Source organism: Pristiophorus japonicus, chromosome 1 (genome assembly GCF_044704955.1).
Source record: "Pristiophorus japonicus isolate sPriJap1 chromosome 1, sPriJap1.hap1, whole genome shotgun sequence".
Lineage (NCBI taxonomy): Eukaryota > Metazoa > Chordata > Chondrichthyes > Pristiophoridae > Pristiophorus > Pristiophorus japonicus.
In genome coordinates, this window is record NC_091977.1 from 242882588 (window position 1) to 242906635 (window position 24048).

General features: G+C 48.4%; 1 protein-coding gene across 2 annotated transcripts in view; it reads right to left on the reverse strand.

The window, feature by feature from the left end:
* Nucleotides 1-24048, reverse strand: part of lingo2 (leucine rich repeat and Ig domain containing 2) — a 903690-nt gene that overhangs the window by 420852 nt on the left and 458790 nt on the right. Inside the window, exon 1 of one of the 2 annotated variants that reach the window (XM_070871031.1) lies at nucleotides 19371-19427. The exons of the other annotated variant lie outside the window; for it this stretch is intronic. The gene's annotated coding sequence lies outside the window, so the exon portion shown is untranslated. Of the gene's footprint in view, nucleotides 1-19370; nucleotides 19428-24048 lie in introns of those variants that run through there. 2 annotated transcript variants of the gene reach the window in all.

Genomic DNA, 24048 nt, shown 5'->3' on the forward strand with positions numbered 1-24048 from the left:
GGGAGAGAAGGGAGGGAGAGAAGGGAGGGAGAGAAGGGAGGGAGAGAAGGGAGGGGGAGAAGGGAGGGGGAGAGGGGAGGGGGCGAGGGGAGGGGGGAGAGGAGAAAGGAGAAAGGAGAGGGAGGCTGAACAGGCCGGACCCGGCTGGGCCCAAGACTTCGGGTGGGGCCCGCCCCCAGCACCGGATTTACAGGTAGGTGGCCGGGGGTCGGGTCGGGTCCGGGTTCCAGGGTCCGGGGTCCGGGGTCCGGTCCAGGGGCGGTGGGGTCGGGTCCGGGGGGGGGAGCGCGAGTCGGGTCGGGTTCGGTCCGGGGGCGGGGTCGGGTCTGGGGGCGGGGGGGGGGGGGAGCGGGAGTCGAGTTGAGTCGGGTCGGGTCCGGTCCGGGGGGGTGGGGTCCGGCGGGGGGAGTCGGGTCGGGTCAGGTCGGGAGGGAGCAGGAGCTGGGCGTGGGAGGTGCAGCCTGATCCACGCAGCCCCAGTGAGGCCATTCGGCCAGGGCTAGGGGGCTGCGTGCTTCGGGCCCCTCCCACACAGTTTTGGGCGCCTGGAACTACTGCACATGCGCGCCCACTGTAGCGCGCATGTGCAGAGATCCCAGCACAGTTTTCAGCGCAGGGACCTGGCTCCGCCCCCCACAGCTCGTGCTGCGCCACGCCCAGCTCCAGAGGACCTGCAGGGAGCCGGAGAATCGGTAAGTATTTTTTAGGCGCACTTTGTGGCGCGAAAAACGGGCGTCCATTAGGGGCTGCGCCGTTCTAGGCGCGGCCCGAAACTTGGGCCCAATATGTTTTTAGTTATGGTGATTGAGGGATAAACATTGACCAGGACACCGGGGATAACTCCCCTGCTCTTTAAAATAGTGCCATGGGATCTTTTACGTCCACCTCAGAGGGCAGTCAGCACCTCAGTTTAACGTTTCATCTGAAAGACGGCACTTCTTCAGTTCTGCACTGGAGTGTCAGCCTGGATTTTGTGCTCAAGTCTCTGGAGTGGAACCTTCCGACTCAGAGGCGAGAGTGCTACCACTCAGCCACAGCTGACACTGCATTTCTCACTCTCCCTTTCCTGGTTTGCCTGAATGGGGCAGATTTGACTAATTTCCTAACTTTCTAATGTTGTACAGGAGAGCAGCCATTGATTAGTTCAGTCAGTTTAAGTCTAATGTACATTACAGCCTAGGGGGCCAAATACCTATTTATTTGAATAGGAAATGAGCGAGTATTAAAAAATCTGAGTCATTTACCTGCCTTCATAAAATATTAAGCTTCTTAAGTTATTAGAGGCTAGCTTTAGAATCAGTTTATGCACGTCTGGGAAGCACGTTCGATTTTTGCCGAATGAATATATTTTTTTCCCATTCCAGTATAGTGTCATATTAAAGGGTTTATACTTAAGAAGTTGGAAACTGTACCATTGAATGAACTAGCATTAAGAAAATAATATGATTGGAAGTCGAGAAGAGGCACTGTGTTCAAAACACGTGGCAGGCTGACAACCTGTCAAACCCCTCACTGTGCGTCAGTAACAATGGACTTAATGCATAATAAGAACTCAAATAGAGCTATCAGCACTGGGATAATCCGGGATGTGAGATTTTTCCGCTGCAAGTCAGCCTCATACCCCAGGTGTCACCTTTTTGCAAAACAAGCACAACTTAGTTAAAATCGGCAAACTGCATCTGTCACAAAGGTTGTAGGAGGTGCTCTGTCTGTGCTTCAGTCTGCATTCCCTGTCCCACTGCTGTTGATCCAAATGCCCTGAACGCCTGATTCTCGCCATGGTTCCCGTTAACGCCCATGAGGTGCATCGCCTGGTCACTGCATCACCTATCACAGATCAGCTGGCAGGGCTGGCCTGGGGCTGGAAAGAGTGGGCCCTGGGTAGTACGGGAAGGGTGGGCCCTGGGTGGTATGGGAAGGGTGGGCCCTGGGTAGTACGGGAAGGGTGGGCCCTGGGTAGTACGGGAAGGGTGGGCCCTGGGTAGTACGGGAAGGGTGGGCCCTGGGTAGTACGGGAAGGGTGGGCCCTGGGTAGTACGGGAAGGGTGGGCCCTGGGTAGTACGGGAAGGGTGGGCCCTGGGTAGTACGGGAAGGGTGGGCCCTGGGTAGTACGGGAAGGGTGGGCCCTGGGTGGTATGGGAAGGGTGGGCCCTGGGTAGTACGGGAAGGGTGGGCCCTGGGTGGTATGGGAAGGGTGGGCCCTGGGTAGTACGGGAAGGGTGGGCCCTGGGTGGTATGCGAAGGGTGGGCCCTGGGTGGTATGGGAAGGGTGGGCCCTGGGTAGTACGGGAAGGGTGGGCCCTGGGTAGTACGGGAAGGGTGGGCCCTGGGTAGTACGGGAAGGGTGGGCCCTGGGTAGTACGGGAAGGGTGGGCCCTGGGTAGTACGGGAAGGGTGGGCCCTGGGTGGTATGGGAAGGGTGGGCCCTGGGTGGTACGGGAAGGGTGGGCCCTGGGTGGTATGGGAAGGGTGGGCCCTGGGTGGTATGCGAAGGGTGGGCCCTGGGTAGTACGGGAAGGGTGGGCCCTGGGTAGTACGTGAAGGGTGGGCCCTGGGTAGTACGGGAAGGGTGGGCCCTGGGTAGTACGTGAAGGGTGGGCCCTGGGTGGTATGCGAAGGGTGGGCCCTGGGTAGTACGGGAAGGGTGGGCCCTGGGTAGTACGGGAAGGGTGGGCCCTGGGTAGTACGGGAAGGGTGGGCCCTGGGTAGTACGGGAAGGGTGGGCCCTGGGTAGTACGGGAAGGGTGGGCCCTGGGTAGTACGGGAAGGGTGGGCCCTGGGTAGTACGGGAAGGGTGGGCCCTGGGTAGTACGGGAAGGGTGGGCCCTGGGTAGTACGTGAAGGGTGGGCCCTGGGTGGTATGCGAAGGGTGGGCCCTGGGTAGTACGGGAAGGGTGGGCCCTGGGTAGTACGGGAAGGGTGGGCCCTGGGTAGTACGGGAAGGGTGGGCCCTGGGTAGTACGGGAAGGGTGGGCCCTGGGTAGTACGTGAAGGGTGGGCCCTGGGTGGTATGCGAAGGGTGGGCCCTGGGTGGTACGTGAAGGGTGGGCCCTGGGTAGTACGGGAAGGGTGGGCCCTGGGTGGTACGGGAAGGGTGGGCACTGGGTAGTACGTGAAGGGTGGGCCCTGGGTGGTATGCGAAGGGTGGGCCCTGGGTAGTACGGGAAGGGTGGGCCCTGGGTGGTACGTGAAGGGTGGGCCCTGGGTAGTACGTGAAGGGTGGGCCCTGGGTGGTACGCAGGCCACTGTTGTGAAGTCCTTAATAAAAAAATAAAGGAAGTTTTCAAAGTTAAAACAGGCTGCAGCAGCCTGTTGCACCACCATTTTAGTGATGAACAGAACTGATTGCCAATAGCTGAAGAGACAATCATTAAAACTCATATTGGGAGTGGAGCATAATCCCAGTAGAATTTCCATCCACTCCCAGTATCAGTTCCCTCCAGTCCCAGTAGGAATTTCCTCCACTCCCAGAAGGAGTTCCCTTCACTCCAAGTATGATTTCCAATTTCCCTCCTCTCCCAGTAGGAATGGAGGGCAATCCTACTGGGAGTGGGGGGAAATAGGAAATCATACCTGGAGTGGAAGGAACTCCGACTGGGAGTGGAGGGAACTCCTACGGGAGTGGAAGGAAATCCTACTTGGAATGATCGGCTGGTAATTTTACTTCTTTGACTTTACAATGACTTCAGCAGCTGTGAAAATATGACTGCTACTTGCAATGGTTTCAAAATAAAAAATAAACTTGCCATTAATATGTTTGTTTTGTGTCTCTTTTTTGTTCTTGTCCCTCTTATTTTCCATTCCTTTCTTTATCTGGCCAGTCCCTCCTGGATCCACTAATCCAATTCTGTCATACCCTAGCCCCAACACCCTGAAATACTGCAAGAATCCCCACACCCAGCTCAGTGTTCAGCTCACAGGACTACTTTTCCAGTGCTACTTGATCCTGAGCTTTGAGAAATGTAAAAAAAAAGCTAATGGGTAATGGAATGGGCTTAGAGCCTCTAATCCTCTTCAGGGCTGAAACACTTAACTCACCTCGCCCCACACCCCCTCCCTCCTCAATGTTTCCAGATGCCAGACTCCTCCTGAATATTACTGGGACCTGTGATCACACTGTCAAGTTATCATGGACTTCTGGATTCAACTTCCCAATTTTCTCAGGCTGGCAGAGTCCAGGACATCCCATCCCATCCCAAAGCTCCAGATGATGAGTCCGTCTCATGGTGCTTCCAGATACAGCCCTCATCCTCCATAGTATTCAGCCCTACAACCCTCCGAGATCTCTGCCTTCCTCCAATTCTGGCCTCTTGCACATCCCCAATTTTAGTTGCACCACCATTGGTGGCCATGCCTTCAGCTGCCAAGGCCCGAAGCTGTGGAATTGTCTTCCTAAACTTCTCCGCCTCTCTACCTCTCTCTCCTCCTTTAAGACTGTCATGTATTCAACCAGCATTGTAACCCATGTATAATCTGACCTAAGTTGTACACTGTGAGAACAGTGACCACTAGGTGGGAGACACTCCTAACCTGGACCTTCAGGTACAAAAGGGGAAGCTCCACCCACCTTCATCACTTGGAGTGCTAAGGAATAAAGGACAGGTCACAGACTGACCTTCTCTCAAGCATGGGCCTCGTGTGCATTTATACTGTATAGTAAGGACCTATCAATGGCGACGAGAAACTGGGATTTAAACCATGCAAGCATGGCCACTAGCAGAACAGACGAGAGGTACTGTGTTAAGGAATGGTTGGGACAGAGATTCAACATTGTTAAAGCAGCACACAGTTCTCCAGGCAGACAGGGGCAATCGGGTATGCCCCAACATGTAGTTGAACCCAGAGGGGGAGTTCGACAGAGACAATGGCAAGCTGAACGGCGATTCACGCCATTGCAAGGGACAATGCGACCAGTAGAGGGGCCATCAACACCTGTTAATGGTGCACTCAAGGACAATAACAGGGGCAGTCAGGGACGATGGACTGGCAAGGGACCTTTTGTTTCCAACAACAGCTCATGTTGGAGGCGTGGAGGCACACACTCAGCCGGAGTTTGCAGAGATGAGCAAAATACTTGCAGAAATTGCAGAAATGAACGCTGGGGGAAATCGCTGGAAGCTGAAGTTCAGCGAGTTCATGTAGAGCACGTATACAGTTCATACACCAGGACGCCACCGATAATGATGAAAGTGCTCCTCAATGGCATCCCAATATCAATGGAGCTAGACACGGGGGCCAGACAGTCTCTGATGGGTATCAAACAGTTCGAAAAGTTGTGGACGTCCAAGGCCAGGAGGCCAAAATTGACGCACAGTTACGGACTTACACAAAGCAGATCATTCCGGTGCTAGGCAGCACCAAGGTAGTCATGACCGACAAAGATTTGGAGAACAGGTTGCCACTCTGGATTGTCCCAGGGGACGGTCCCGCACTACTGGGGAGGAGTTGGCTTGCTGTCATGAACTGGAAATGGGGCGATGTCAATGCAATTTCCTCTGTGGAGCGAGTATCATGCTCACAGATCCTGGACAAATTTAACTCACTATTTCAACCCGGCATCGGCACTTTCATGGGCGCCAAGGTAGTGATTCACATAAACCTGGACGCCAGGCCAGTACACCACAAGGCCAGAGCGGTGCCGTACATGATGCGGGAAAAGATAGAAGGCGAATTGGACCGCCTGCTGAAGGAAGGCATCATCTCGCCAGTTGAATTCAGTGACTGGGCGAGCCCGATTGTACCGGTGCTCAAGGCGGTGAGTCGGTCAGGATATGTGGCGATTACAAGGCCACCATCAATCGGGTGTCACTCCAAGACCAGTACCCGCGACCGAGAGCGGACCTCTTTGCAACGCTATCCGGTGGCACACTTTTTTCAAAATTGGACCTGACCTCAGCTTACATGACCCAGGAGCTGGCGAATGAGTTGAAGAAGCTGACCACCGTCACGACACACAAGGGGTTGTTTGAGTACAACAGATGTCCGTTGGGTTTCGCTCAGCCGCCGCGATCTTCCAACAAAATATGGAAAGCCTCCTCAAGTCGATTCCAGGGACGATGGTTTTTCAGGACGACATCCTCATCACGGGTTACGATATTGAAGAACACCTCCACAACCTGGAGGAGGTGCTATGCAGATTGGACCGGGTAGGGCTGCGACTGAAAAAGGCAAAGTGATCTTCCTAGCTCCAGAGGTAGAATTCCTGGGGATGAGGGTAGCAGCAGACGGGATCAGCCCTACTGCGTCCAAGATGGAAGCGATCCAGCAAGCACCACGTAACACGACGGAGCTGCATTCGTTCCTGGGGCTCCTGAACTATTTTGGTAACTTTCTTCCCAAATTGAGTACGCTGCTCGAGCCGCTACATGTGCTCCTACGCAAAGGTCGCGAATGGGTCGAGGGGGACAGCCAGGAAAGGGCTTTTAATAGAGCACGCAATTTGTTATGTTCCAACACTCTGTTAACACTATACGACCCATGTAAGAAACTTGTGTTAACGTGCGATGCGTCATCCTATGGTGTCGGGTGTGTGTTGCAGCATGTCAATATCAAGGGTCAGTTACAGCCGGTAGCTTATGTCTCCAGGAGTCTGTCCCAGGCAGAAAGGGGTTACGTGATGGTAGAAAAGGAGGCGCTCACATGTGTATATGCTGTAAAGAAAATGCACCAGTACCTATTTGGCAGGAAATTTGAGCTGGAGACAGATCACAAATCCTTAAGTCCCTTTTGGCCGACAACAAGGCAATAAATGCAAACGCATCGGCCCGCATACAGAGGTGGGCACTCACGTTAGCCGCCTATGACTATACAATTCGGCACAGACCGGGCACCGAAAATTGCGCCGATGCACTCAGCAGGCTCCCACTAGCCATCACTGAAGGGGCTACCGAGCATGCTGCTGAGATGGTCATGGCTGTTGAAGCTTTCGGAAGCGAAGGCTCACCCGTGACAGCCCGTCAGATTAAAGTCTGGACAAATAGAGACCCGCTATTGTCTCTAGTCAAGAAATGTGTCCTGAATGGGGACTGGGCAGCCACGTACAGGGCATGCCCTGAGGAATTTAAACCATTTCACAGGCGCAGGGATGAACTCTCGATTCAGGATGATTGCCTACTGTGGGGAAACCGCGTAGCCATGCCCCAGATGGGCAGAGAGGTGTTCATCAGAGAACTCCACAATGAGCACCCGGGCATTGTCATGATGGAGGCAATTGCCAGGTCACACGTTTGGTGGCCAGGGATAGACGCAGATCTGGAACTTTGTGTTCGCAGGTGCAACACATGTGCCCAGCTGGGTAATGCGCCCAGGGAACCCTTAGCCCCTGGCCATGGCCCACCAAGCCTTGGTCACGCATCCATGTGGACTACGCAGGTCCTTTCATGGGAAAATGTTTTTGGTTGTAGTAGACGCCTACTCCAAATGGATCGAGTGTGACATTTTAAATTCAAGCACATCCTCTGCCACGGTCGAAAGTCTACGGGCAATGTTCGCCGCCCACGGTCTACCGGACGTCTTGGTCAGCGACAATGGCCCGTGCTTCACAAGCACTGAATTCCAGGACTTCATGGCAGGAAATGGTATCAACCATGTCAGAACGGCACCGTTCAAGCTGGCCTCAAACGGCCAGGCAGAATGAGCAGTGCAGATAATCAAACAGGGGATGCTCAGAATCCAAGGGGGTTCCCTACAAAGACGCTCATCACGCCTCCTGTTGGCCTATAGAGCCCGATCACACTCACTCACAGGGGTTCCACCCGCAGAGCTGCTAATGAACAGGACGCTCAAAACCCAATTATCCCTTATACACCCCACCATGAAAGAAATTGTCGAGAGCAGGCGGCAGCCACAATATGACTACCATGACAGGAATGCGAGGGCGCGATGTATTGATGTAAATGATCCTGTTTTTGTCCTCAACTACGCTGCAGGGCCCAAATGGCTCGCAGGCACTGTGATTGCCAAAGAGGCAAATAGGATTCTGCCGGTTAAACTTACCAATGGACAAATCTGCCGCAAACACGTAGATCAAACAAAAAGGAGGTTCAGCAACCCCATAGAAGAAGCAGAGGAAGAACACGATGTAGAGTTCACTCCACCACAGGTGACCGAACACCGGAACCAAAGGGAGGAGAGCCCAATCACTGTGGGCAGTCTGGATAGGCCTGAGGCACCGCAAACAGCAGACACTCAGGCCAGCGCCCAACAACCGGAGCCCCAACTCAGGCGCTCTACAAGAGAGCGTAAACCACCAGAGAGAATCAACCTGTGATCCCAATAAGACTTTGGGGGGGAGGTGATGTCATGTATTCAACCAGCATTGTAACCCATGTATAATCTGATCTAAGTTGTAATCTGTGAGAACAATGACCACTTGGTGGGAGACACTCCTAACCTGGGTCTTCATGTACAAAAGGGGAAGCTCCACCCACCTTCATCACTTGAGTGCTAAGGAATAAAGGACAGGTCACAGACTGACCTTCTCTCAAGCATGGGCCTCGTGTACATTTATACTGTATAGTAAGGACCTGTCAAAGACGCTCCTTAAAACCTCCCTCTTTGTACAAGCTTTTAGTCACTGGTCCTAATATCCTCTTGTCCTAATATCGTGTGAAGCACTTTGGGATGTTTTACTATGATAAAGGTGCTGTATAAATGCAAATTGTTGTTGTTGTAATTGCAAAACACATGAGATCATCCCTGGTGCTATCATACCTCAGGAATGTGTTCCTCTTAGCACACGTCAGGAATTTTCCCCTCTCCAGTTCTGATGCATTCTAACCCCCACCCTCCACCCATTCAACGCAAACCAACCCCACCTCACCCATAGCAGCCATGCCAGGGGATATTCCACCCATGGTACTGGTAGGCCCTAATACCTACCCACAGTGCTACAAAACACTGACCCCTGCCCCACCCCCCTCCCCTCCCTCCTCCCCTCTCCTGGAAGTGCATCCTTTCAATAAGTTGGTAAAAGAAAATACAAGTGTTGTATTCAATCCCCAAAAAGCACCATTTAAACACAAAATGAATCTATTCCATCACTGTAAGCCAGTGGCCCTGATAATACATTGTGCATTACATGACATAGCAGCCCTATTGTTAGAAAATCTTGTTTCTTCCAACTGAATACAGTACAGATCTACTTTTAAATCAAAATTGCTACACGAGTGAGCACACAGGTGTCGTAGTCCAGATATCACACGCTGCTACAATCTGTGAAAAAATAAAGCCAGTTTCCTTAATGCTGGTAGCTGCTGACCTGTGCCTAAAACAGACGCACCACTTTACACTCTGCAAAATTCCCTCAGCTCAGCTTCCGTTTGCTTCCCCATTAAGAGTTGTGACCTGATGCATTTATTAAACCAAGGAGAACAAAATCCAATTCAATCTGGGACTGAACTGACCATTTATTGAGAATAGAGAGCAATTAACACCTGGTAGTATTAAATTAACACACACCTTGGGGGGGGAATTTTTCGGGCAAATGGTCGGGTAGCAAAAACATTTTTTTGACAGCTTGTCAGAACACACAGCGGCGGAGGGAGGTAATTCAGGTCATTAACAGCCCAGTAAGAAGTCATTTCAACTCACCTTTACATTTTACGAGGTCGTCCACAGGGTTAACACTGCTCAGGGATCACATCAAGTAAGCAGATCGGGAGTTGAATGACCATGGAATCATCTCATTACTTGATAGCTGCAAATTGCTATAAAAGCTCCCATCTCACAGCTATTCATTTCCAAGCACAGAAGCTGTTGCTTACTGCATTTGGAATACAGATTTAAGCGTTATACTGGTTGCAAGTGTTTGGAATAAACTCTATATGCAGTGTTACCTCATTGGAACAATGTCTCTCACCATTGACAGATCGCTTCTGTCATCTCAAGTTAACCTGCTATCTATTATCAACATTGGTTCCCCTGAAGATATCTCACCTTGGTCCTCAGAATCCCACCAAGATCAGCCTCAACACCAGTAGCACCAGGCACATTCTTTTCCACAATCAACTGATGCTGAACAGGACACAGGGCACCAACACCCGACCACATTGCTGCCCGGGACATCAGGGATGGCCACTTCATGGCCAGATTTACTTCACTTGACACTGTACACCCTGGCGGCTACATGATGCACCAGGTTGGCACCACAACACACCAAAACCTTAAAGCATCCCTACAATGCCCAACCCATTCCTTTTACACTCATGACCACAGCTGGGATTACTGTTATGTCTCACCATTCACTGCAACTCACTAAGGCACTTCCAAAAGTGCATACAAATCTGTCCAAGAATGCAAAGTGTTGAAAATAAAGGTTTCAATGTTTGACACTACATTAACAGAAACATTACATGAACATTGCATGTTGTTAATTGTGTGTTGTTAATTGGTATGATTGGACTAGGATGAGGGTGAGTGTGAGAGGTGGCTAGTGAGATGGGAAAGTGATAATTTAGATAGAGAGGGATGGGTGGAGGTGAAAGGTAAGTAGGATATTCAGGAGTAGGGTAGGGAAGGCAGAGTGATGAGACTGCGATGTTTCCCACATTACAACAGTGACTACACTTCAAAAGCACTTCATTGACTGTAAAGAGCTTTGAGATGTCTGGTGATTGTGAAAGTCGCGATATAAATGCAAGTCTTTTTTTCTTTTATTTTGATGAGTGGCACAGAGGGTGAGATTGAGTGTGGTTTTGCAGTAACGTTTCGTAATCCACTGAGAACATTGAAAGGTTTGTGCCACTGCAGCCAGGTTCCCCTGAAGACAACCCTGCTGTACAATGTGCAATCAGGCTGCGTTGGTCTCCTTAGGAGGTCTCTTCCGCCCATTGGAAGGGAAGAGAACCTCTCTGCATGCTGTGGCTCCCTCCATAGCATCTGGAGGGAGTGATGGGAGAGCCTGGGTGCAGCCCTGCACCTTTGTGCAGTGACTGTCAGTATTTGCAGCACTCGACAGCACAACTGTAAAAAGTAAGTTGCACATGGTCCCTTTAAGGAATCCGGCTTATGAAGAGTCATCAAATGACATCATCAGACAGCTACCTTCATAAGCTCAATCAGGAAAAAATAATTTTGGACAGCAGGCTGGACCCAGCACCGATGTCGCCTGCCATGGACCCGCCGATGTAGGGGAATTCGCAGCCCTACATTTTAGCAGCAAAATTGTGCATTATTCAGTATAATGTTTGTGACCTTACATAAGCATTACAACATTCCTACAATACAACGTGACTACATTTTAAAAGTACTTTATTGGTTGTAAAGCGCTTTGGGACGTCTCGAGGTGGTGAAGGCATTCTATGCAAGTCGTTCTTTCACACAAAATAGCATATATCTCAAACTTACTGTGAGAAGTGCCATGGGAAATCTGTTAATAATATAGTGGGGCCAAGTTTTGGCCTGAGTTGCTCCTGATTTTTTGGAGCAACTGGTTTGGAATGGAGTATATTAGAAATTTGAATTCTCGGCATTTAGTTTGCTCCAGTTCTAGTCAGTTAGAACAGTTTCACTTTGGAACAGAATTTTTTTTTCAAAAGGGGGCATGTCCGGCCACTTACGCCTGTTTTCAAAGTTTAGGCAGTGAAAACTTACTCCAAACTAACTTAGAATGGAGCAAGTGAAGATTTTTGTACGTTCGAAAAAACCTTGTCTACACTTTAGAAAATCAGTCGTAGGTTACAAATCAAGTGTAGGGAATGGGCGGGGGGCTAGGGTTTAAAGGGAAGTTTACAAACATTAAACAATTCAGTTTTACAAATAAAGAGTCATCATCAATAATAAATGATAAATACATCAATAAATCAACCAATAAATCAATCAAAAAAAATTAATAAAAAATAATTTAAAAAAAAATCAATAAATAAAACAGTTTCTACTTACCGACTGCAGCACCGGGAGTCCTCCAACAGCGTGCTGGAATGGCCCCCCCAGTGTGTCTCTGTCAGTGTCTCTATCTCTCTGTCTGTCTGTGTGTGTGTGTCTCTCATTCTCTGTCGGTCAGTGTCTGTGTTTCTGACAGCGAGGGGAGGGGGAGGTGGTGGGTGGGAGGGGGAGAATGGGGGAGGAGCGGGGAGGGGGAGAAGGTGGGTGGGAGGGGGGAGAAGGAGGGGGGGTGGAGGGGAGGTGAAGGGGAGATGGGGGGGAGAAGAGAAGGGGGGTGGGGGGAGAAGGGGGGGTGGGGGGGAAATGGGGTGGGGTGGGGGGGGAGGAGGAGGAGGGGGGTATGGGGGAGAGGAGGAGGAGAGGGGGAGGGGGGGAGAGGGGGAGGGCGGGGAGAGGAGGAGAAGGGGGAGAGAGGAGAAGGGAGGTAGAGAGTGGGAGAAGGGAGAGAGGATGGAGGGAGGGGAGGGAGGGAAGGAAAGGAGAGAAGGGAGAGAAGGAGGCTGAACGGCCGAGCCGAAGACTTCGGGCTGGATTTACAGGTAGGTGGCGTCGGGTCTCGGGGGAGGTCGCGGAGGTCCGGTGGGGGGGGGGGAATGAGTCGTGGAGGTCGTTGGCGGGGGGGGGGAAGAGTCGCGGAGGTCCGGGGGATGGGGGAAGAGTCGCGGAGGTCCGGGAGGGGAGTCATGGAGGTTGGGGGAGGTGGTAGAGTCACGGGGGGGGGGGGGGGGTAAAGAGAGAGAGTCGCGGGGAGGGGGGGCGCGGAGGTCGGGTCGGGGGAGGAGCGGAGGTCGGGTCGGGTCGGGTCGGGGGGGGGAGCGGAGGTCGGGTCGGGTCAGGGGGGGGAGCGGAGGTCGGGTCGGGTCGGGAGGGGGGAGCGGAGGTCGGGTCGGGTCAGCGGGGGGGGAGTGGAGGTCGGGTCGGGTCGGGGGGGGGTGCGGAGGTCGGGTCGAGTCGGGGGGGGGGAACGGAGGTCGGGTCGGGTCGGGGGGGGAGCGGAGGTTGGGTCGCCGGGGGGGGGGGTAGCGGGGGGAAGCCCACTGTAGCGCGCATGTGCAGAGGTCCCGGCACTGTTTTCAGCGCAGGGACCTGACTCCGCCCTCTACAGCTCGTGCTGCACCGTGCCCAGCTCCAGAGGGCCTACAGGGAGCCGGAGAATAGGTAAGTTTTTTTTAGGCGCACTTTGTGGGGCGATAAACGGGCGTCCAGGTCGCGGCCCGAAACTTGGGCCCAGTATGTCCATCACACTTATCTATATGCAAATTTATTTTCAGTGTCACACTTCAAAACTATTTTCTTAAAAGAGAGCCAGCCTAAACTTTAATTGACCCACGCACTGACTTCAAGAATAAAGAATTGCACCTTAATCATCATCATCATCATAGGCGATCCCTCGAATTGAGGATGACTTGATTCCACGCCAAAAACTTCACAGGTGTTTTAGTGAAGGACCTAATATTCCAGGTCCTGAACTAAATCTTGAAGGTGGAAGACGCCTGTGCGTGGATTTTTTTAACATATGGTGACTGTTGCGCACTAGCCACCACACGGGTTTGACAGAGCTACGTCTTGGTCCAGTGGCAAGGATTTACCAAGACGACTAGTGACCAGCTCTGCTGCATGGACCTAGTGCGCACACATATCGCAGTGTGGGCTGGCCCGTGCTACCGCTGGGCCCTCGCCTCTTCTGGGCTCCAAATTCACGCCTCTCCTTGGCCCCGATCACGTCCCTCTACAATCTCTCGCCGCTCCTTAAGTGCCTGCCCACTCTCCAATCAGCGACCTGGATCTTGGTGACGTCCAATCCAGTCGCCCTCTTCGCTGCCGTTGCTCTTCTGCTCCCGCACCTGCTGCACCCTGGAGTGGTATGCCGCCATGCTGCTCCTTCCGCTCCCCAGCCTGCTCTGATGGTGCTCACAGGCCGGGGACTGCTTAGACTGCTGGGCCAGGCCGCCACGCTGCCCCTTCCACTCCCTGGCCTGCTCCGCTGGTGCTCACAGGCTGGGGGCCTCGCTGCTCCTTAATAGCCTTAAAGGAACACACACATACACTGCAGCAGCAAAACAATACACTGAATGTTACATATTGGCCCTGAAATTCCTGTCTCTCCGGGTCTGTACAAAGTTTCTACGGACCCGGGAAGGCATCGGAAAAGCCGGTTTTCAGCGTACAATGCGCATGCGCTGAAAACCGGCTTTTCCGATCTGTCAAGCTGGAGCTTGACAGATCCTCCACATCTCGGGAGCAAGGACATTTGCATGGGCAAGATTGCATTGTTTCCCTATATCTTGCCCAGCAAATGTCCTCAAAATTCTTGCACCTGATAAAAGCACGCGGGAAGCCTACTTTTACAGACGTAAGAATATAAAAACATACAAAAATAGAATTAAATTAATTTTAAAAAACACATATTATTTTTAAAAACCCTGCCCAATTACATTTATTTTTAACCATAATGAAAGAAACTTTTTAAAAACTCAGAATTTTTTCTCTCTCAGATACAGTATTTATTAATTTTAATTTCAATTAATTTTAATCATGTGAGGTATGTTTTTTATTTTTTATTACATGTTTAGTGTCTTCATTTTTTTTTCTCATTAATAGCAATGAGAATTCGTAGATACGGAGTCCTCATTGCTATTAATGAGAAAGCTGTGGAATACAGTACCTGATTGGCTGAGCAGTCACGCATGACTGCACCTTCTACATGGGAACCTGGAGAATGGGAGCGCTCTTCGCAGCATGGGAAGAGAAGGCCTCCCCACCGGAACAATAGGCTCCTCCTGGACCACCAGGTACTTTTGTAGAAATGTTTCAGGTCCAACTGCAATTTCAGGGCCACTATATCCCTCTGTCTTACCATTGGAAAATTCATTAGTATTTAACATTTTGATGTCATTTTAAGATTTGTGGAAGTCTTTTTTCTGTTTCTGTGTCACTTTTCTTCACAATGTCACTTGATGTGTACTGCATCCTGAATTCATGACGTTCATGTATCAATGCCTCCTGATGTTGTCAAAAGGAGCTTTTAATGTTTTGTGATCATTATGATTTACCGTACAACAGCGAATACACTTCAAAAGTACTTCATTGGCTGTAAAGCGCTTTAGAACATCCTGAGGTCATGAAAGGTGCTATATAAATGCATGTCTTTCTCAATTGATACATATACAAAGAATAAAGGGAAGGCACAAGCGATTACAAGCAAATAATCTCAGAGGGCATCAGTTGATATCATGAGAGTGAAGCTCAAGGTGTTTATCATTTGGACCTTGAAATGAGCTCACCTTGGTTTATTTTATTCATTATTCTTGAAATGCATATCCAGGTGATTGTAGAGCATTTTTGTGTCTTGTTTGTTTACTTTCTTGGGGGTTCACACAGTGTGAGTAACATTCCACAGGGTTGATGCTCAAGACAATAAAATTGTCAAAATTTCATCTAAAGTTGATTACTGGGAAATAAGTTTCTGAAATATTCCATCGTGTACTATCTAACCATCTCTAACAGCAAGCTTCTATTAGCTGATCGGAGAGAATAAAATTGCATCGTTGGGCTGTATTGTATGGCAGCTGTCGGAGATTATACAAAATGGGCTAGAAATTCGGTTTTGGGTCACAGCGTTTTTTTGGCGGAGAAAAAACGCTATGACTAAGCTATGATTGCAAGTTGAACATTCGGGAAAAAATGGAAAAAAATGTGCCGAATGGGAAAAATTTGCATTTCACGAAGATTCGCGCCGCAAACCGCAAATTTTCTGCAACTTTTCTTCGAGGCCGATACCGCTGCAAGTTGAGCCTAGGGAGTGGGGAAAACACAATTTAAAAAAAAAACAAAAAAATAAAATCACAAAACATTCACAAAACCCTTTTCTAGCAAATCGCTGCAAAAGAATTTAAAAATAAAAACATTAAATTAACTTTTTGCAGGGTTTCATACCTACCGCCGTTCCAAGGGCTGCTCCGACACGTTTTTCTTCGGCGTTTTATTTTTCATCTACGGGTCACCGCTGAGACAAATATCGGGCAAAAGTGCTTTTTCCAGTCTTCCACACCAGCGGTCCGCTCTCCAGCGGTATTTCAAAACCGCCTGTGCAAGACTTAAAGGAAATTCCCGCCATATCATTTACCGCCTAATACAGTGAAATACCGCTGAAAAACCCAGCACAAGGTTGCTGAATTTCCAGCCCAAAGTGTGTAGATAGACATGCCAGTTTACTCCACTTTAACATTAAACATGTTGTTCACACCTTTCATAAAAAGTCACAGTGCCTGAGTGCTAACCTGGTGACCCTTGATGACCCCAAGATGCAGAGTGCCCACAGCGCTTGGTCTGCTCTCCAGGCCACCATAACCAGTGCCTGAGAAGAGACGCTCGGTCACTCAACCAGGAAACACCAGGACTGGTTAGATGAGAATGACCAGGAGATCCAAGAGCAAATAAATCGCAAGTGCAGGGCATTTCGGAACCTAAAACAACAACCCAACTTGGGAGCAGCAAAGCAGCTTTACAGACGGCTTAAGGCCGAGGTTCAACAAAAAACCTGCGACCTAAAGAATAGATGGTGGGTGGAGAAAGCACAGGAGATATAGCAGTTAGCCGACAGCTATGATATGCGAGGATTCTTCACTGCAGTCAAGGCCACATACAGCCCAAGCACCCAAGGCGCCATCCCACTGCTGGCCAAGAACGGGGAGACACTTATCAGGGACACCGAGGCAGTCATGACCCGCTCGAAGGAGCACTTCTAAGATCTCCTTAACCGAGACTCTGCCTTTGACTTGAGTGTCCTCGACTCCATCCCACAGCATGCTACCCACCACCATCTTAGCAAAACCCCAGCCCTGCACAATGTATAAAAAACCATCCGTCAGCTCAAGAACAAGTAAACGTGAGCAGATGGAATCCCCGCTGAGGCACTAATGTATGGCGGAGAAGCACGATTGGCACAAATGCATGAACTCATCTCTTTCAACTGGAAGGAGGAGAGCATGCCGGGAGATCTTAGAGATGCAGTAATCGTGACCATCTTTTAAAAAGGGGACATCCGACTATGGCAACTACAGAGGAATCTCCCTGTTATCAGCTACTGGGAAGGTCATCGCTAGAATCCTCCTCAACCGTCTTCTCCCTGGCTGAGGAGCTCCTCACGGAGTCACAGTGTGGATGGTGCACAATGGACACGATCTTTACGGCGCGACAACTGCAAGAGAAATACAGGGAAGAACACCAGCCCTTGTACATGGCCTTCTTTGACCTTACAAAGGCCTTCGACACTGTTAACCGCGAAGGACTATGGAGCGTCCTCCTCTGTTTCTTCTGCCCCCAAAAGTTTGTCACCATCCTTTGCCTGCTCCACGACGACACGCAAGCCATGATCCTGACCAACGGATCCATCACAGACCCAATCCACGGCTGGACTGGAGTCAAGCAGGGCTGCGTCATCGCGCCAACCCTCTTCTCAATCTTCCTCGCTGCAATGCTCCACCTCACACTCAACAAGCTCCCCGCTGGAGTGGAACTAAACTACAGAACCAGTGGGAATCTATTCAATCTTCGTCGTCTCCAGGCCAGATCCAAGACCATCCCAACCTCTATCGTCGAACTACAGTACGCGGATGAAGCTTACGTCTGCACACATTCATAGACTGAACTCCAAGACATAGTCACCATCTTCACTGAGGCATACGAAAGCATGGGCCTCACACTAAACATCCGTAAGACAAAGGTCCTCCACCAGCCTGACCCCAACACACAGCACTTTCCCCAGTCATCAAAATACACGGTGCGGCTCTGGACAACGTGGACCACTTTCCACATCTCGGGAGCCTCTTATCAGCAAGGGCAGACATCGATGACGAGGTTCAACACCACTTCCAGTGCACCAGAGCAGCCTTCGGCCGCCTGAGGAAGATAGTTTTCGAAGATCAGGCCCTCAAATTTGGCACTAAGCTCATGGTCTACAGGGCTGTCGTGATATCCGCCCTCCTGTATGGCTCAGAGACATGGACCTTATACAGTAGACACCTCAAATCGCTGGTGAAATACCACCAACGATATCTCCGCAAGATCCTGCAAATCCCCTGGGAGGACAGACACACCAATATTAGTGTCCTCGTTCAGGCCAACATCCCCAGCATCGAAACACTGACCACATTCGATCAGCTCCGTTGGGCGGGCCACATTGTTCGCATGCCTGACACAAGACTCCAAAAGCAAGCGCTCTACTCTGAACTCCTACGCTGCTAGCGAGCCCCAGGTGAGCAGGGGAAACATTTCAAGGCCACCCTCAAAGCCTCTTTGATAAAATGCAACATCCCCACTGACATCTGGGAGTCCCTGGCCAAAGACCACCCTAAGTGGAGGAAGAGCATCCGGGAGGGCGCTGAGCACCTCGAGTCTCGTCGCTGAGAGCATGCAGAAAACAAGCGCAGGCAGCGGAAGGTGCGTGCGGCAAAACAGACTCCCCACCCACTTTCCTTCAACGACTGTCTGTCCCACCTGTGACAGAGACTGTAATTCCCATATTGGACTGTTCAGTCACCTGAGAACTCACTTTTGGAGTGGAAGCAAGTCTTCCTCGATTTTGATGGATTGCCTATGATGAAAAAGTTGCAACACTTTGTTGACACTCGTTGTCGCAACAATATCTAAGAATAGCACCTAAAACACATTAACGCCTCAGTCAAACTAGATGAAATTGTGCCGTGCAATATTGATAAAAATGCATTAATGAGTTTGTCATTAATAGAAGAAAGGAAACTAAGGTGACCTAAGAAGGTCACTAATAGCACCCGGCACTATTTCAACCCATGAATTGTTCCTCTAGCTGTCCCCCATTTGGAGTGTTTAAAGAATACAAAAGTAAACATTATCTCATATGAATATTATCATTATTGCTTATCTGAATATTTACAGATTTAAACTTATTTATGATGTCAACACTGGTATTTAAAAAGAAAGTCAAAGTTCAATTTAAAAACAAAGGTGAACTTACAGATGCATCATGGTGAGAAATGCCAGTGTTGGGAAATGAAAGAGATTTCCACTTTTGGCATCTATTGTCAGCACCAAGTACTCCCATAACAAATACAGCACTGAATAATAAAGCTTCCTCTATTGTGCTTCAACCACGTGACATAACTCCAGTGATACAAAGAAAAGTACTTCAAAAGGCTGAAAACCTGAAATGAAAACAGAACATGCTAGAAATGCTGGAGACCCTTCTCCAGAATGTAGTGACTTAATTCTAATCTGAAATGTATACCCCCGACTGAGATCCATTTCACACACTAGCCATCCCTATCTCTCTGAGATTGTCAATTTGATGCCAACTAGCATTGAATTCAAATCAGGTCCATGGAGTGTTGTTGCCTTGTTATTTATCCGGATCTGCAGGAAATACTTCCCAGTTCCGTTGCAGCACTCTCGCTCTTTACTTTTATCATACATTTCGAGATCTGCTTCAGTCAAGAAAATAGCCACTTACTTTTCTAAAATCACCCAGTTACAGTTTTCATCATTGAGGACCTCGACGATACTGTTCGTGGTGAAAAACATTTCTAGCCGCTCCACATATGCTCCGAAAGTATCTTGGTCATGATGGAACTCACCCAAGCGCCTTATTATTCCCATAGGCGCGACGATCTGGACTTTGGCAACGTTGACAGTTCAGCCAAGTGTGCTTGTAATTTACCTTGGATTTTTAGCTGTTCTGCAAAACAAAGAACCTCTCAACATCTCTCTGTTGTTTGGCAAGAACATCCACCAACAAAAAGTTCAGCTAGGAAATCCAGAAATCCAATCCTCATCACCAAAATATATTCTTACGACCTCACTAAGAAACACACACACAAGATGGCTCTTAATAGAAAACTGTCATCACATGATTTTGCCATGTGACCCTTTTATTGTATTTACATCAGTAGTTGCATTGCCACAGTAGTTCACTAGGTAGAGTAGTAGTCCACTAGGGGGAGCTCTGTTACACCACTCAAACTGCCCTGGGCTGGTACAGTGCTGGGAGTGTAGCAATGAAGCGTCCATGGAGATCTGAACTGGATCTCTATGTCTTTCACATATGTACTTATATCTCCCCAAAAGCCTCCCAAGGCAACACTAGATGAGGCAGAGTTTGCTTCAAATCGTAAGCTGCTTTATTGCACAGGAAATTGAACTGTGCGGAGCACTAGGTATGATCAGACTCAGATAATAATACAAAATAAAGAAATCGCCATGTTACCCCCAAACTAGTGGGCCACCTTACTTAATTTATTATCTTTCTGCATCCTGTTCAACAGTCCTGGTGCAGAACCAATCTTCCTCCGCAATCTTTTGATGCCTGAGTGAAAGAGCAGTTCTGTTTCAAGAGACTCGTTAATGGTGCCTGTGTTTCTTTTTTTGCTGAAGAAAAAGCCTGACTGAAGTGTTAGCTTTTAGACAAAATCAGCTACTTTACCATCAAAAGTGGAGTCCATGAATCGAACTTGGCACTGACAATGGCTGAGTTCAAATGACAGGGTTCGGCCTGCGGGAATGAGTGTGAATGATCACTGGAATGTCCAACTATCTCTCATTGTCTCCAGGATACTGGTTTCAGATGCACAATCAGAAACCATTGAGCACCTACTAGCCCAACTATGCATTTAACCCCCTTCAAAACCGAGCTTCAACTTCAAATACGGTGAAATATTTTTATCCAGATTCTTCACCATTTTAAAGACCTTTATCAGGTCACCCCTCAGTCTTCTCTTTTCTGGAGAAAAGAGCCCCAGCCTGTTCAATCTTTCCTGATAGTTATAACCTCTCAGCTTGGTTTTGAATTCTATTTATCTAAAAATGGCCAAAAATCCTGAGCTGTGATATTAGTTGAAGATTTCCCAAACTGATTTACAACAGTCACCAAAGAAAACTGGTTCCCATTGCTTTAGATTAGATTTGAATTCAGGTCCCAGGGGCCGAATCTTCATATTCTAAATCACTTATCCACTGTTGAATTTAGATCAAGGATTTCCATGGTAATGTTCAATATAGTAAAGTTATAAATTCAGGAGAGATAGCATCAATATATGTCGTCATTTTATTAGGAGATGTGGTATGTCTCATTAATGGGAAACTACACTGGCCATTACTATTATCTTGTCTATTACCCTCTCTGAAATAAGATTGATGAAATGTAAAATAATTTTATTTACTGAATTATTCTTTTTTTCTTCTGTGCATGTGTTCATCGGGTTAGTAAAAACAGTTTGGGGAATTCTCCATTCTGCAATACAATCAAACGGCTTTCAGTTAGATACAGCAGGCTGTACGTTGATTGTAATGAACAGCTCCTGACATCAATTCCCCAGCAACATGATGTGACACCACCCCCCAGCCCCCGACCCTTAAATAATCCAACCTCCTCCCTACTGTGACAGTGCAGCATTTCTATTTGAAAAGCTGTCGGCTTATTTTTCAGAGTAATGTCACCGAGTTGAGTGCCTGTGATTTTACAGGTAGTTTGTGTGCTGCGACTCACCTCCGCTGAGAATTCCTATGAAGCAGAACCTGTACAGCTGTCAGCGAATGGAGACCTTCATCCCATCTGCTTGAACTAGACTGGAGCCCATGAGCCACAGATGAATGAGCAATGTTGTGATAAACATGTACCACCCACTTCCCTGATTATTAATTTAGTGAGTCCTTTTCAATGGATATTTGCTGGATTCCTTGACCGTGGTGTACTGAATGAAATACCAAGTCAATATCTGCATTTGCCTATCAGTCTCAGCAAGAGCTCTGTTTAGCACAGGGTTTTCTATGGGATACCAGTCCTTATTTGTTAATACCGTCAACCCAAATAAAATGAATACCTGCTCCAAGTATTAGAATTCCAATGTACTAAGTTACTTCCCAGTGTTTTCCTTTGGAACCAATTCCTGATCTTAGCTCAACACTTAAAAGCAGTAGTTTTCAATTCAGTACAGTAACTATATCTAGGCCACCCACCAAATTTCACCTGAAGACATCGGGGGCAGAAATTCAACATGGAGGGGCAACACAAAATGAACCATATCGCATCAGCCCACCCACCCCGCATTATACGCCCCACCACCGATATTCCATTAGATGTCAACCGTGGTTCAGTGGGTGAGTCAGAAGGTTATGGGTTTAAGTCCCCCTCCAGAGACTTGAGCAGAAAAATCTAGGCTGACAGTCAAGTGCAATATTGAGGGAGTGCTTCTTTTGAATAGGAAGTTAAACCAAGGCTCCATCTGCCCTCCCAGGTGGACGTAAAAGATCCCATGCCTCTATTTTGAAGAGAAGAGGAGTTCTCCACAGTGTCCTGGCCAATATTTATCCATCAACCAACATCACAAACAGATTATCTGGTCATTATCATATTGTTGTTTGTGGGACCTTGCTATGCGCAAATTGAGTGTCATGTCTTCTACATTACAACAGTGACTACACATAAAATGTACCTTTTTGGCTGTGAAGCACTTTGGGACATCCAGTAGTTGTGAAAGATGCTATGGAAAGGCATTTTTCTTTTCTTTTTTTCTTTTATCGCAATACAATATGTGAAATTGCTTTTGGTTAACATTTAAGATCATGATTGAGAGAGATGTAATACAAATACATAAGCACATAAGGACATAAGAATTAGGAGCAGGAGTAAGCCATACGGCCCTTCAAGCCTGCTCCGCCATTCAATCATGGCCTCAACTCCACGTTCCCATCTAATCCCCATGACTCTTGATTCCCCTAGAGTCCAAAAATCTATCTATCTCAGCCTTGAATACACTCAACAACTCAACATTCACAGCCTTTCGGGATAGAGAAGTCCAAAAAATTCACAATCCTCTGAGTGAAGAGATTTCTCCTCATCAGAGACTATGCTGCAAAAGTACTTCATTGATTGTAAGGCACTTTTGTTATGTCCTGAGTTTGTGAACATAAGAACATAAGAAATAGAGCAGGAGTAGGCAAAATGTCCCCTCGAGCCTGCTCCACCATTTAATAAGATCATGGGCTGATCTGACCATGGACTCAGCTCCACTTCCCTGCCCGCTCCCCATTACCCCTTATTGCTCAAAAATCTGTCTATCTCTGCCTTAAATATATTCAATGACCCAGCCTCCACAGCTCTCTGGGGCAGAGAATTCCACAGATTTACAACACTCAGAGAAGAAATTCCTCCTCATCTCAGTTTTAAATGGGTGGCCCCTTATTCTGAGACTATCACCTGTGAGTGGAACTATCCTCTCTGCATCCACCTTGTTGAGCCCCCTCATTATCTTATATGTTTCGATAAGAGTACCTCTCATTCTTCTGAACTCCAATGTGTATAGGTCCAACCTATCTTCATAAGTCAACTCGCTCATCTCCGGAATCAACCTAGTGAACCGTCTCTGAACAGCCTCCAATGCAAGTATATCCTTCCTTAAATACGGAGACCAAAACTGTACGCAGTACTCTAGGTGAAAGGCACTATATAAATGTAAGTGTTTCTTTCTTTCTGCTATCTGCTTCCTATCCTAAAGGCAGCAATTTATCTTGTGGTACTGTTCATGGGTGCTGAAAACCCAGAGCTGCAAAGCCAAAGGTCATTCTTCATTTATAAAGAAAGCCTTGAAAGACATGAATTTATATAGCGCATTTCACAACCACTTGACGTCTCAAAGCGCTTTGCAGCCAATTACTTTAGTTTTGGAGTGTAGTCACTGTTAAAGCTAGATGATCAATTTTGGCTGGCTATTGGAACATAGAGGTTGGCATTACGTAGGTGCATTTGACCAGCAGGGGCTATTGTTTGTTGCTTAACAGAAAGAATCTTAGCAAATATTTTTCCCCTCCTCCCGAACCCAAGGTAGCTGAAGCCAATTTTCGTTTCTGTCACTGCATCGAGTAAGAATGATTAATTCATCCCAGACCTGGGCTTGAAACTGGGAAATGTTTCAGCATCAAATCATGCACCTTGACCTCTTTGAACCACAAAAATTAAAATGTCTTGGTCACCAAGGGGTTTAATTTGTACATTAAAAGAAAGCTTATTTTCTTTCTTTCACTTCTATTAGTCCACTTGCAGGAAGCTCACAGGTTTGTTTAATGCCACTGAGAGCTCTAAAGTATTACAAACCAACTCACAACTGAGCAGCCAATCAGAAAAAAATATAATACTG